This window comes from Eumetopias jubatus, unplaced genomic scaffold (genome assembly GCF_037043125.1).
Source record: "Eumetopias jubatus isolate StellerSeaLion01/CBP00866 unplaced genomic scaffold, mEumJub1_p1.0 scaffold_4, whole genome shotgun sequence".
Classification (NCBI taxonomy): Eukaryota; Metazoa; Chordata; class Mammalia; order Carnivora; family Otariidae; genus Eumetopias; species Eumetopias jubatus.
Window position 1 is genome coordinate 135,122,106 of NW_028274810.1, and position 12,415 is coordinate 135,134,520.

The window sequence follows — 12,415 nt, forward strand, 5'->3', positions numbered from 1 at the left end:
TATGTGGATATTCAGCTCTGTTAAACTTTCCAACTGTTTGTACTAATTTTACTTATACCATTAGCTACTGAGAGTTCTACTTTGCTCTATATTCTTACCAAGACATAGTAGAGCCATTATAAATAGTTTTTCATAGTCATGCTGCATTGCAGGGAGGCGACTGGGCTTTATGTCCTACACTGGTATTCCTTGAGTGAAAACTCTTTCCATCTCCAGACAACTTCTTAGAAAAAAGTTGGCAGCAAAGTACCCAGAAGCACCACAACAACTGGAGGAATAAGTCACTAAGTGAAGGTTCATATACCCGACGTATACCAACATGACACTAGTCCAGTTCACAATTATGTAGTAATAGTAGTTTTAGGAATAGAGTATTTAAATGGTTAAAATATTGGAGCTATTTAGAGTAAATGCCTTTTTCCCCTCAACAACAATATTGACTTCATGAGGTATACTAATACCATACCTAAAAGAATTATGGACACTGCTATAGCTATTTCTTTAGATCTTTGAAAGAAGGCATGCTGTTTTTAATGTATCTTGATTTGGTCTTTCAAATTTTAATTCAAAATCAAGTCACAGTTCCAATAATTAGGAATAACTTTGTCTTAAAAAGTGATTCAGGCCACTGCTAATGTAAAATCGATTAGGCGTAACACTCCTTAAATCTTAGAAAAGGAGCTATTAATACTGTTATTGCCCTGAGCTGTGATTAGAAACATGTTTTATATGTGATTTTGATTAAGATGCTTTTTCCAGTGCTTACAAACACGATACTACTAAACCTGTTCTATGATATGCTATGCGGTGGTAGAAAAAGTACCATTTATCATACTATATTTTATCTGAATATTTTCATTGTTAATATATCTTTCAATTCATTATAAACATTATAAACTTGTATTTAAAAAAAATGAACATATAGGGGTGCCTGGGTGGCTCAGTCGGTTAAGGATCTGCTTTCGGCTCAGGTCATGATCCCAGGGTCATGGGATTGAATCCTGCATCAGGCTCCCTGCTCAGTGGGGAGCTTGCTTCTCCCTCTCACTCTGCCCTGCTCCTCCCCACCACTTGTGCGCTCTCTCTCTCTCTCTCAAATAAATAAATAAAATCTTTAAAAAAATGAACATATTGATTGAACATATTCCATATAGGCAATTTTCTTTTAAAATTATTCTGATCCTAAGTTGCCAAAAACAACATTAAAAAGTCAACATATCCCAGGCAGTAAATTCTTCAAATATTAATATTATTATTATCAGAATCACAAAAATAGGAGAAACTTTATGAATTAAAAAACAAAAAGACTACAAGATAGAAGATGATATTTCACAGAAAATGACCAGATTGTTAAAAGACTTAAGGCAGTAGCCTTTGTTGCTTATCTTTTTATAGAAGATGCATTGACTGCAAGCAGAATCCTACAGAGTAATACAAAATGTGCATAGTAAAGCCTTATGAATATGGTTCTTGTCCCATAAACTGAACCTACTAACACCCTATCCATCATTCATGGATCATTCCAAACACCAACTTTTAAGAAATCATATTTGAATCATTCAATGGGATATTTTCATTTTTTCCTCTCTGTCTCTTGTGTTGGCACATAATATGTTTTCACATTCATTTTGGGACATTTCTGACTACAGACAAAAAGGCACGGGTTTAGGACATTTAGCTTTGGTTTACCCAGGGATTCCTGAACATGGTCTTGCGTTTAATTGGTATATAACATTTCTTTTCATGAATAATGATTTCTGTCTCCCACAATTAGAATACAAATTAATTGTTTCTAATTATTGACCTAACTTAAAATTGGGAGTTATAATGCACATAGATGTGCCTTAGTTATTCTGATATACCATGAGTATATATTCAAAAAGATAAGAATATATATTTCTACTATTTTCACAAATAGATAACCTGTGGAAGTGTTTAGGTATGTTCTATATTTGTGTGTGTGTGTGTGTGTGTTTGTGTGCATGATTTCTTCCCAAGTTTCATGATGAAATAAAAAGATTTCAGCAATAATGTCTACACATTTTGGCTCAGCCATAATAAAGTAGTAATTTAGGTCTTTCTGTGTGCAAATGTGTGTGTGTGTTTGCATGTGAAGTTTCATTTTTGTTTTAGAAATGAAGAAATGAGTCCAAAGGCCATTAAGTGATTTAACAAAATCATATAAATAGGAAATTAAGAAGAGCATTTGCAGTCAGATAGTCTTCATATTTATATTGTTGCTTCTATTGCTTCTTAGTTCCTTTCTATTACCACTAAATAATTTATATTTCTGTTTTTACTCATGATATCTACATGAATTATTTTTTATGCTTATAATTTTATATAATTTAATTTGTGAAATGCCATCTGGTTTATTGATAATATATATTTATGTGTTTATTAACAATCAATCAGTAATAAAAGTTAATAAGTGCCTGTTTTCAATATATTTCAGAGATGATCTTCCTAGAACCTGGGTTATTATTATTATTTATTTTATATTTTGTTTCAACATTGCAATTATAATGATCATGAGTCATTACTGGCAAACAGTCCTAAAACATTTGTATGTAGCAAAAAATGTCAATCAGTCTCTTTTAACCTGAGAAATATTTGGAAGGATTGCGTTTAAATGTATACTATAAATGTTTAATATGAAGATTTCCATGTAAATGACAAGAAATGGTATATAGTTTTTAATTAATTATGTACTGTAGGTTTGTACTTTAATATATTTTGGAACTATTATTATATACAAAACTTTTTTCTAGATGGCTCCTTAACAAAATAAGCTAATGACTCATTAGCAGAATGAGTATAAACATACTCATCACAGAATTGGCTCTCCTGGGATGAGTCAACACAAAGGAAGAGGTTCAAATGAGCTGCTGAACTTGGGGGGTTCCCACTTTGTATCTCAGCCTTTTCCTCAACCAGGAACAAATATCATTCTTATAACTTCCTTTAGGAATTCCCTGACTCACCGCATAGATCTTAGGTAGAGACACCCTTTATCAAAGGAGCAGCTGCTATGAATGCAGTCTAGTACTACCCACTGGACAGAGCTCACTATGAGATAATAGGAGCCTGCGGCTCTTGTGTGCTCTGTTCCCTCTGCCTGTAAGCCCTGCTCTACAACCTACTCCACAAAAACTATATTTATAATTATACTCTATGTTACTAATAATCTATGTGCCCCTGCCTCCCTATAATAAATCATGATTTTTTGAAATAGTGAACAAATATAATCTTTTTTTAAGTAATTATTTTAAAATGAATTCAAGGGTTGCTTGGGTGGCTCAGTTGGTTAAGCATCTGCCTTTGGCCCGGGTCATGATCTTGGGGTCCTGGGATCGAGCTCCAAGTTGTGTTCTTTGCTCAGCGGGAGTCTGCTTCTCCCTCTCCCACTCTCTCTCTCTCTCTCTAATAACTAAAATAAAATCTTCTAAAAATAAATAATATGCATTCAAAAGAGAAAGTTAGAAAAATCTGATTTTTTTTTGAGGAATGAGTTTTATTTACTTTTTCCTTATATTTTTTCCAATTAGAAATTTTCAATCACTGAAAAACATATCCTTTTGAAAGAGCAATAGTATAAGAAATAAAATATAGGTACAACTTGAGATACTCTCTGAAGCCCAATAACAGTTATCAGAAATTCTTCAGGCAAAAATAGAAAATCTCATTAATATCAGTAGCTTATTTGGAAAGAAGACAAAAGGTTCTAAAATATAATGGCTACAATTTTTCAGAAGCACCCATCTGGAAAAACCCTAATATTCATGCTAATACAATTCTGTTTTTAAGCACTTATAGTATGTATGAGTACGTGTGTTTGTGTAGGGTAGAATACTATTTGATAATGTAGCATGGAAAAATATGAGGCCATTTTTAATTTTAGAAGTTCAAATGTTAGAATTTATATAATTTTATATTCTTCCCATTTATAGGTAAAAATGCAATTTTATTCACTCTCCCAGTTTTAATGGTTTTCTATAAAAATAAAAAAAATAAAGTAAAATATATGCTTGCTTTTTAGTTTTCAGTGTTACCTCAGAAATGAGTGATCATTAGTTTTTCAGAAATAAAATACTCGAATGATTTAATTCATAACAACAACAATAATAATAAAGGTTGTGCCTTAAGCTGCAAATTAATTTCCCGATTGTAGGAATTTCACCATCTCAGTGAATTAAAAAATAAATAAATAAACCTGTTCCCAATTTTCTGCTTGTGTATCAAAACTTTTCTGTGAATAGTGGGAGAAAACAGTATCTGTTGAGCCCTTGCTACTCCAAATGTAGCCCATGAACCAGAAGCACCAGTATCATCTGTGAGTTCTTTGAGAAGTGCAGAATCTGGGGGAGGCTGGGAGGCTCAATTAGTTAAACATCTGACACTCGATTTTGGCTCAGGTCATGATCTCAGGGTCCTGAGAATGAGTTCCGTGTTGAGCTCTGCTCTGGGAGTAGAGCCTGCTTAAAATTCTCTCTCTCCCTCTCCCTCTGCTTCTTCCCTCCTCTCTCCCTAAAAAAAATTAATTAACTAATTTTTCAAAAAGCACAGAATCTGGGAACCTCCCCAGAACTACTCAAGGTCTATATTATAACTAGAACCTCAGTTGATCAATTTCCAATGGAAGTTTGAGAACCCTTGTGGCATGTCTATAATTCTTGAAGTTGTCTGTACATTAGGATCACCTAGAAGGATATTAAAACTGCTGATGCCTGGATTCATCCAGTTGTTGTAATTTAGGTTTCACTGGGCTTTAGGATTTTAAAGTTTCCCCAGATTAATTCAGTGTGACACCAAGTTTGTAAACTTATTATCTGGCTCCTTAAGAATGCTTTATCTCATGTAATTCTAAACACAATCCTGCAAATAGGACATTACTGCCTCCATTTTGGAGATGAAAAGAGAACTGAAGTTTTCAAATGCCAGAGCCAGTATTTAAATTATATCCACCATTTTCTGTAAAAGTCATATTGTCTCCAGTACATGGTCACAGGTCTGAGTGAAATTCAAGAGCACATATATAAAGATATATATATATATATATATATATATATATATATATATATATATAATCTAAAAAGGAATTTCGTGGGTTATTCTTTTCGTACAAGATTCATTAACACTAAAGTGATTTACTAGCCTGTTTTAATTAGAACCCGGCCTTTACTCTATACTTCTTTTCAATGTAATAACATATGAGCACCATCAAAATTGAGGAGTGTCTTGAACCTTTGTCTTTAAGTGTATGATATCAGTTAGTTTGTGTGTAAGTCTGTATGTGTGTTTAATGTATAATCAAGCTCATTCCAAAAAGCATTTAAAATGATGGATACATGTAAATAAATAAAATTAAAATTGCCAAACTGGATGCCATGTTGAAAGAATAAAGGAAGGTTTGGCTAGAAGTAAACAAATATATCTTGAGTTTATATGCCTACTTGAAAATATTAATTCCTTTATATGGGGCACATGCTCAATTCTATATTCTGGCAACAAATATGAAAATGGGAATCTGAGCAGTTTCAATAATCACACTTTTTATTAGACATAAATAAAATAATTGTATAGACATAGAAAAAAAACACTAGCTATTAAGACATGAGGGATTTTATTGAAAAAGTTTCTTCATAAAGAATAAGAAAAATAATCTCCAAACAGACAAATATTAAGTGGATATTCTTTTTTTAAATAATTTTTAAAAAGCTTTTTAAAGAACTGAACATAAAATAAAGAATTCTTAATACATAATTTTAAATTATGTTTTACCAGCAGACTAATTCTGTGAAAGTGTTATATGTATTTGTAAAACACTAAAAAGGCAGCAACTATAAATTTGGCTAAGCACTATATAGGATACTAGGTAAATTATAAATTTTATTTTACATATACTTAGTAACAGCTTCTTAGATATAATTCTCATTGTATTTTATAGAGAAGAGAATAGAGATTAAAGTTAATTATTAGAGTAGATTTAGTTTAACTAATGGCTTGTGAAAAGTCACAGCCATTAGACTGAGCAGGTATAAATTGGAATTGAGACTATCTTGGCCTACTTATTCTCCCATATTTTCAACAACAACACACCTCCCTTCCTTTTTATTGGCCTTGTAAACCATAGTTTGAGAAAAGGTGATATAGATCAGGAATCAGACAACAATAGGCAAATACATCTTTCCTCAGGTTCTTGTAAATAAAGTTTTATTTATACCCATCTGTTTCTGATTGTCTATGGCTGCTTTCACACTACAATGGTAGAGCTGAGTAATGGTGATAAAGATAACAGAGACTTTTTGACCTAGAAAGCCAAAAACATTTACTACCTGGCCCCTTGCTGAAAAAGTTTGTCAGGCCATAACATGGAACAATGTTTTCTTAAATGTTAAGTTTGGAATACTAAGAATATAATCAGTGTGCTTTAAAAAAAATGTTTTTAATTATCTGATATCTCTGAAAAATTATGGATTAAAGAAACTAAACAGTTATTCAACTGTTTCTCAGAGTTTCAAATAAATTAAACCTAAAGTTGCAGGATATAAAATCAATGTGCAGAAATCTGTGGCATTTCTATACACCAATAAGGAAGCAGCAGAAAGAGAAATCAAGGAATCGATCCCATTTACAATTGCACCAAAAACTGTAAGATCCCTAGAAATAAACCTAACCAAAGAGGTTAAATACCTGTACTCTGAAAACTATAGAACACTTATGAAAGAAATTGAAGATGACATAAAGAAATGGAAAAACATTCCATGATCATGGATTGGAAGAACAAATATTGTTAAAATGCCTATACCACCCAAAGCAATCTACACATTTAATGCAATCCCTATCAAAATACCACCAGAATTTTTCACAGAGCTAGGAAAACAATCCTAAAATTTGTATGGAACCACAAAAGTCCCCACATAGCCAAAACAACCTTGAAAAAGAAAAGAAAAGCAGGAGACATCACAATTCCAGACTTCAAGCTATATTACAAAGCTGTAGTCATTAAGACAGTAGAGTCCTGGCACAAAAACAGACACATAGATCAATGGAACAGAATAGAAAACTCAGAAATGAACCCACAGCACATAGTCAACTAACCTTTGACTGGGAAAACTGGAGAGTAACATGCAGAACAATGAAACTACACCACTTTCTTACACCACACAGAAAAACTAAATTCCAAAATGGATGAAAGACCTCAATCTGAGACAGGAAACCATCAAAGTCTTAGAGGAGAACACAGCAACCTCTTTGACCTTGGCCGTTTCAATTTCTTACTAGACAAGTCTCCAGAGACAAGGGAAACAAAAGCAAAAATGAACTATTGGGACTTCATCAAGATAAAAACTTCCGCATAGCGAAGGAAATAATCAACACAATTAAAAGACAATCTTCAGAATGGGAGAAGATATTTGCAAGTGAACCCTGATAAAAGGTTAGTATCAAAAATCTATAAAGAACTTAATCAAGCTCAACACCCAAAAAACAAATAATCCAGTTAAGAAATGGGCAGAAGACATGAATAGACATTTTTCCAAAGAAAAATACAGATGGCTAACAGACACAATAAAAGATGCTCAACATCACTCATTCAGGGAAATACAAATCAAAACTACAATGAGATACCACTTCACAGCTGTGAGAATTACTAAATTTAACAACACAGGAAACAACTGAAGTTAGTTAGGATACAGAGAAAGGGGAACCCTCTTACCCTCTTGGTGGGAATGGAAACTGGTGCAGTCACTCTGGAAAACAGTATGGAGGTTCCTCAAAAAATTAAAACTAGAACTACTCTATGACCCAGCAATTGCACAACTAGGTGTTTACCCAAAGGATACAAAAATAATGATTCAAAGGGGCACATGCACCCCAATGTTTATAACAAAATATTTCTATTACTATATCTATCTATAAAGGTCAAAATCATTATAAATCCACAGCCAAAATATTTTATCTGATTCTTTGCCATGTTATGTTCCTGAAAGAAAAATAAGAACCACACTATTAACTCACTTTAGTGAAAGGCACTTTTTAAAAATATTTTAAATTAAAAACCCAGGTAATTTAGTTTATGTGTTTAATTGGACCCTACTGTTTTCTGACTTTGGTATAATGCCGTAACACATGTGATTCTAGAGACATCTCCAAAGGCAAGGGAAACAAAGGTAAAGGGAAGGGAAACAAATGAAGTATTGGGTATTTATCAAGGTAAAAAGCTTTTGCACAGTGAAGGAAACAGTCGACAAAACCAAAAGACAGCTGACAGAATGGGGAAGATATTTGCAAATGTCTTATCAGATAAAGGGCTAGTATCCAAAATCTATAAAGAATTTATCAAACTCAACACCCAAAGAATAATCCAATCAAAAGATGGGCAGAAGACATGAACAGACATTTCTCCAAAGAAGACATATAAATGGCCAACAGACACATGAAAAAATGCTCAACATCACTTGGCATCAGGGAAATACAAATCAAAACCACAATGAGATACCACCTCACACCAGTCAGAATGGCTAAAATTAACAGGTTAGGAAAGGACAGATATTAGCGAGGATGTGGAGAAAGAGGAACCCTTTTTTTTAAAGATATTATTTATTTATTTGACACAGAGAGAGTGAAAGAGAGAGAAAGAGCACAAGCAGGGGGAGCAGCAGGCAGGCAGAGGGAGAGGGAGAAACAGGCTCCCCGCAGAGCAAGGATGCCTGGTGCAGGGCTCAATCCCAGGACCTGAAATCATGACCTGAGCCGAAGGCAGCCACTTAACCGACTGAGCCACCCAGGCGCCCCAAGAGGAACCCTCTTATACTGTTGATGGGAATGCAAACTGGTGCAGCCACTCTGGTAAACAGTATGGAGGTTCCTCAAAAAGTTGAAAATAGAGCTACCCTACGACCCAGCAATTGCACTACTGGGTATATACCCCAAAGATACAAATGTAGTGATCCAAAGGGGCATCTGCACCCCAATGTTTATAGCAGCAATGTCCACAATACTCAAACTATGGAAAAAGCCCAGATGTCCATTGACAGATGAACACATAAAGAAGATGTGGGGTGTGTGTGTGTGTGTGTGTGTGTGTGTATATATATAATGGAATACTACTCAGCCATCAAAAAATGAATGCCATTTGCAATGACATGGATGGAACTAGAGGGTATTATGCTAAGTGAAATAAGTCAATCAGAGAAAGACAATTATCATATGATCTCACTCATGTGTGGGATTTAAGAAACAAAACAGAGGATCATAGGAGAAGAGAGGAAAAAATAAAACAAGATGAAATCAGAGAGGGAGACAAATCATAAGAGACTCTTAATCTTAGGAAACAAACTGAGGGTTGCTGGAGGGGAGGGAGTTAGGGGGGTGAGGTAGCTGGGTGATGGACATTAAAGGAGAGCACGTGATGTAATGAGTACCGGGTATTATATAAGACTGATAAATCACTAACCTCTACCCCTGAAACCAGTAATACATTATGTGTTAATTAATTGAATTTAAATTTAAAAAGAAAATAAATAAATAAAAAGGAAAAAGGAAAACCAAAAACAAAACAAAAAAGCTAAAGAATATATTTAAAAAAGAAAAGAAAAGAAAATCACACAGGACAGAAGAAATATATGAGCCAGTATTTTCTTTTAAGAAATATGGCAAAGTGAAAAAACTGACCCTGCAGAGCCTTTGTGAGTCAGGAACAATTGAATAAAATTGGAATAAAAGATGTCTGCTGGGGTGCCTGGTGGCTCAGTTGGTTAAGCATCTGCCTTCAGCTCAGGTCATGATCCTGGGGTCCTGGGATCGAGTCCCACCATCGGGCTCCCTGCTCAGCAAGGAGCGTGCTTCTCCCTCTGCCTCTGCTGCTCCCTCTGCTTGTGCTCTCTCTCTCTCTGTCAAATAAATAAAATCCTTAAAAAAATGTGTCTGTTACTCAATTTTACACCAAATGTTCAGAAATGACGGTGGTATTGGCTGCTGTATTCAGGCTATTATCAGTTCTTAGTAGCATTGCAATAACCAGTTTAGTTGCAAAGGCAGCTTTTCATTAATCCGAGAATTCCACAATAGCCAGGATATTTTTACTCTGGATGTGCGGTGGGAAAGAAGAAGTTTGAAAAGAGGCACACAGACTTAGGTATTATTTGATAGTGATAGCAACATGCTGTTTCAAAAAAAACAACAAAAAGAGTAACTGTATTTTCTTGATTATCAAAGTCACTGCATTTTATTAATATATTATTAATATAATACTCTATTTTTTGCATAAACTTTAAAAGAAACTCAAATCTGATAGTCTCAAAAGACACTCCAAACATTTTACACCTGATTTTCTTAGGAGTAAATGCTTAAAAGGCGACATACTTGCCTTTTTACTCTAAGAGGACCCCACCTTATTTCCCTAAATTCTGTGGATTCAAACCTCATATGGTTTGAAGTGAAAAGTAACTTATTTTGGTAAAGGCATGAAAGAGAAAACGCATAGAGTTTGGATATATTTCTTATCTAATGAGAGAAATGTAAAGTGTATCCTCTCAGCAGGGATGGCACATTTAGTGAAGGTCAATACATTCAAAATAAGCAAACATACATTAAACAGTTTGCCCCAGCCTATGGAAATTTGATCATTAACCTTGTCAATGTTTTATCAAATGAATATTCTAATTGCTGATTTTGTAGTCACTGTTTAAATAGAAGATTATTTTATTCATCATTTTACTGCTGTTCAAAATCAGGGCTGATTCACTGTGTGTGTGTGTGTGTGTGTGTGTGTGTGTGTGTGTGTGTGTGTGTGCGCGCGCGCGCGCATGTGCAGAAATGAATTAAAATGCATAGCATACACAGGTACCATATTCAGAATTAACTCCACATATGATTTTGTGCACATTTGTATTTTCTTTCATAAATATTGTCCTTTCTTTGTATATTAAACCATTTTTTCTAGCTCCTATTTTTAAAACTCTTAATTTTTTAATTCCAGTATAGTTAACATACCGTGTTATATTAGTTTTAGATGAACAGTGAGTGATTCAACAGTTCCATATAATAGTGGGTGCTCATCACAAGTGTACTCTTTAATCCCCATCACCTATTCTACCCATCCCTCCACCCACCTCTCCTCTGAAAATCATCAGTTTGTTCTCTATAGTTAAGAATATGTTCCTTTTCTCTCTCTCTTTTTTCCTTTGCTCATTTGTTTTGTTTCTTAAATTCCACATATGAGTAAAATAATATGGTATTTGCCTTTCTCTAACTGACTTATTTCACATAGCATTATATCCTCTAGATCCACTCATGTTGTTGCAAATGGCAAAATGATATTAACCCATTTTAAATGTAATCAATACAACAGGGAAACAGAAAATTTTTGAAGTAATTTTGAGGTGAAACACTTTCAAGGTTTTGTAATCCATACCCACCAACATATGTTTGAGAAAAAAGTATGCTATACCTGTTAACCCATATTTCACTAACAAAATTCATTAGTATTTTCAGTTTAAAATGATAACAGATTTTCAAAAATAATTCATTAAAGATTTATGTGCATAAGAATTAGCTAAACACAAGAGGAAAAAAACAATTATTGCTAGGCTTATGTCTTCAACAGTTAACTATTAAGTGAGCAGACTTCTACACAAATAACTACAAAAATATTGTCATAAAGGAAATAGAGATATATTAACATAATTATATGGTAACAAAGGAAGTAATAGTTAACGTTCCATTGGAGAAGGTAAAGGTTTTACAAAGCAGGAAACAGTGGAAGGGAGTCATTATTATTATTATTCTTTTTATAATTAGAATTTTGCCATCTGGGAAGGGAATACAAAACAGTTCTGAAGCATAAGGAGAGAATTATATGCCAAAGTACAGTTTAAGGAAGAGTCTTGCATATTTTGAGAACAAGACTATTTCTTTAATCAGTAACATAGTACTAATCAAAGTAATAAGAAATGTATCAGAAGAGGTATACTGGTATTAATGATTTTGGAAATAAAATAAAGAAAACTAATATTCAGTGAAACAATGGACTGCATTATGTAAATTTTCAGGAGTTAGAAGGTGAATTTTTTAAAGCAGTAATTGACATGATTATACATGTATTTTATTTTTAAAAAAGGCAGTTAGCTGTTGACCTGTACTGGGGCAGTTGCCAGTAAAGAAATTAAAAATCATAAACAGAAGGTAAAAGAAAATTAGTAAGTATACACTTTGAAAACTAATGTAACTGGAAGTTTGTTCTTCTGAATACCCCTAGGATATCCAAGTACATGGATCAACTAAAAATGATTAGAAAAATGGCTTACTGTCATAGACAATGTAACAGATGCAACCAAGCTCAATAAATGAAAGTTATTCAGTTCTTATGCATTGTTAATATTATAAAATATAAACATGAGACATAGAAAATATA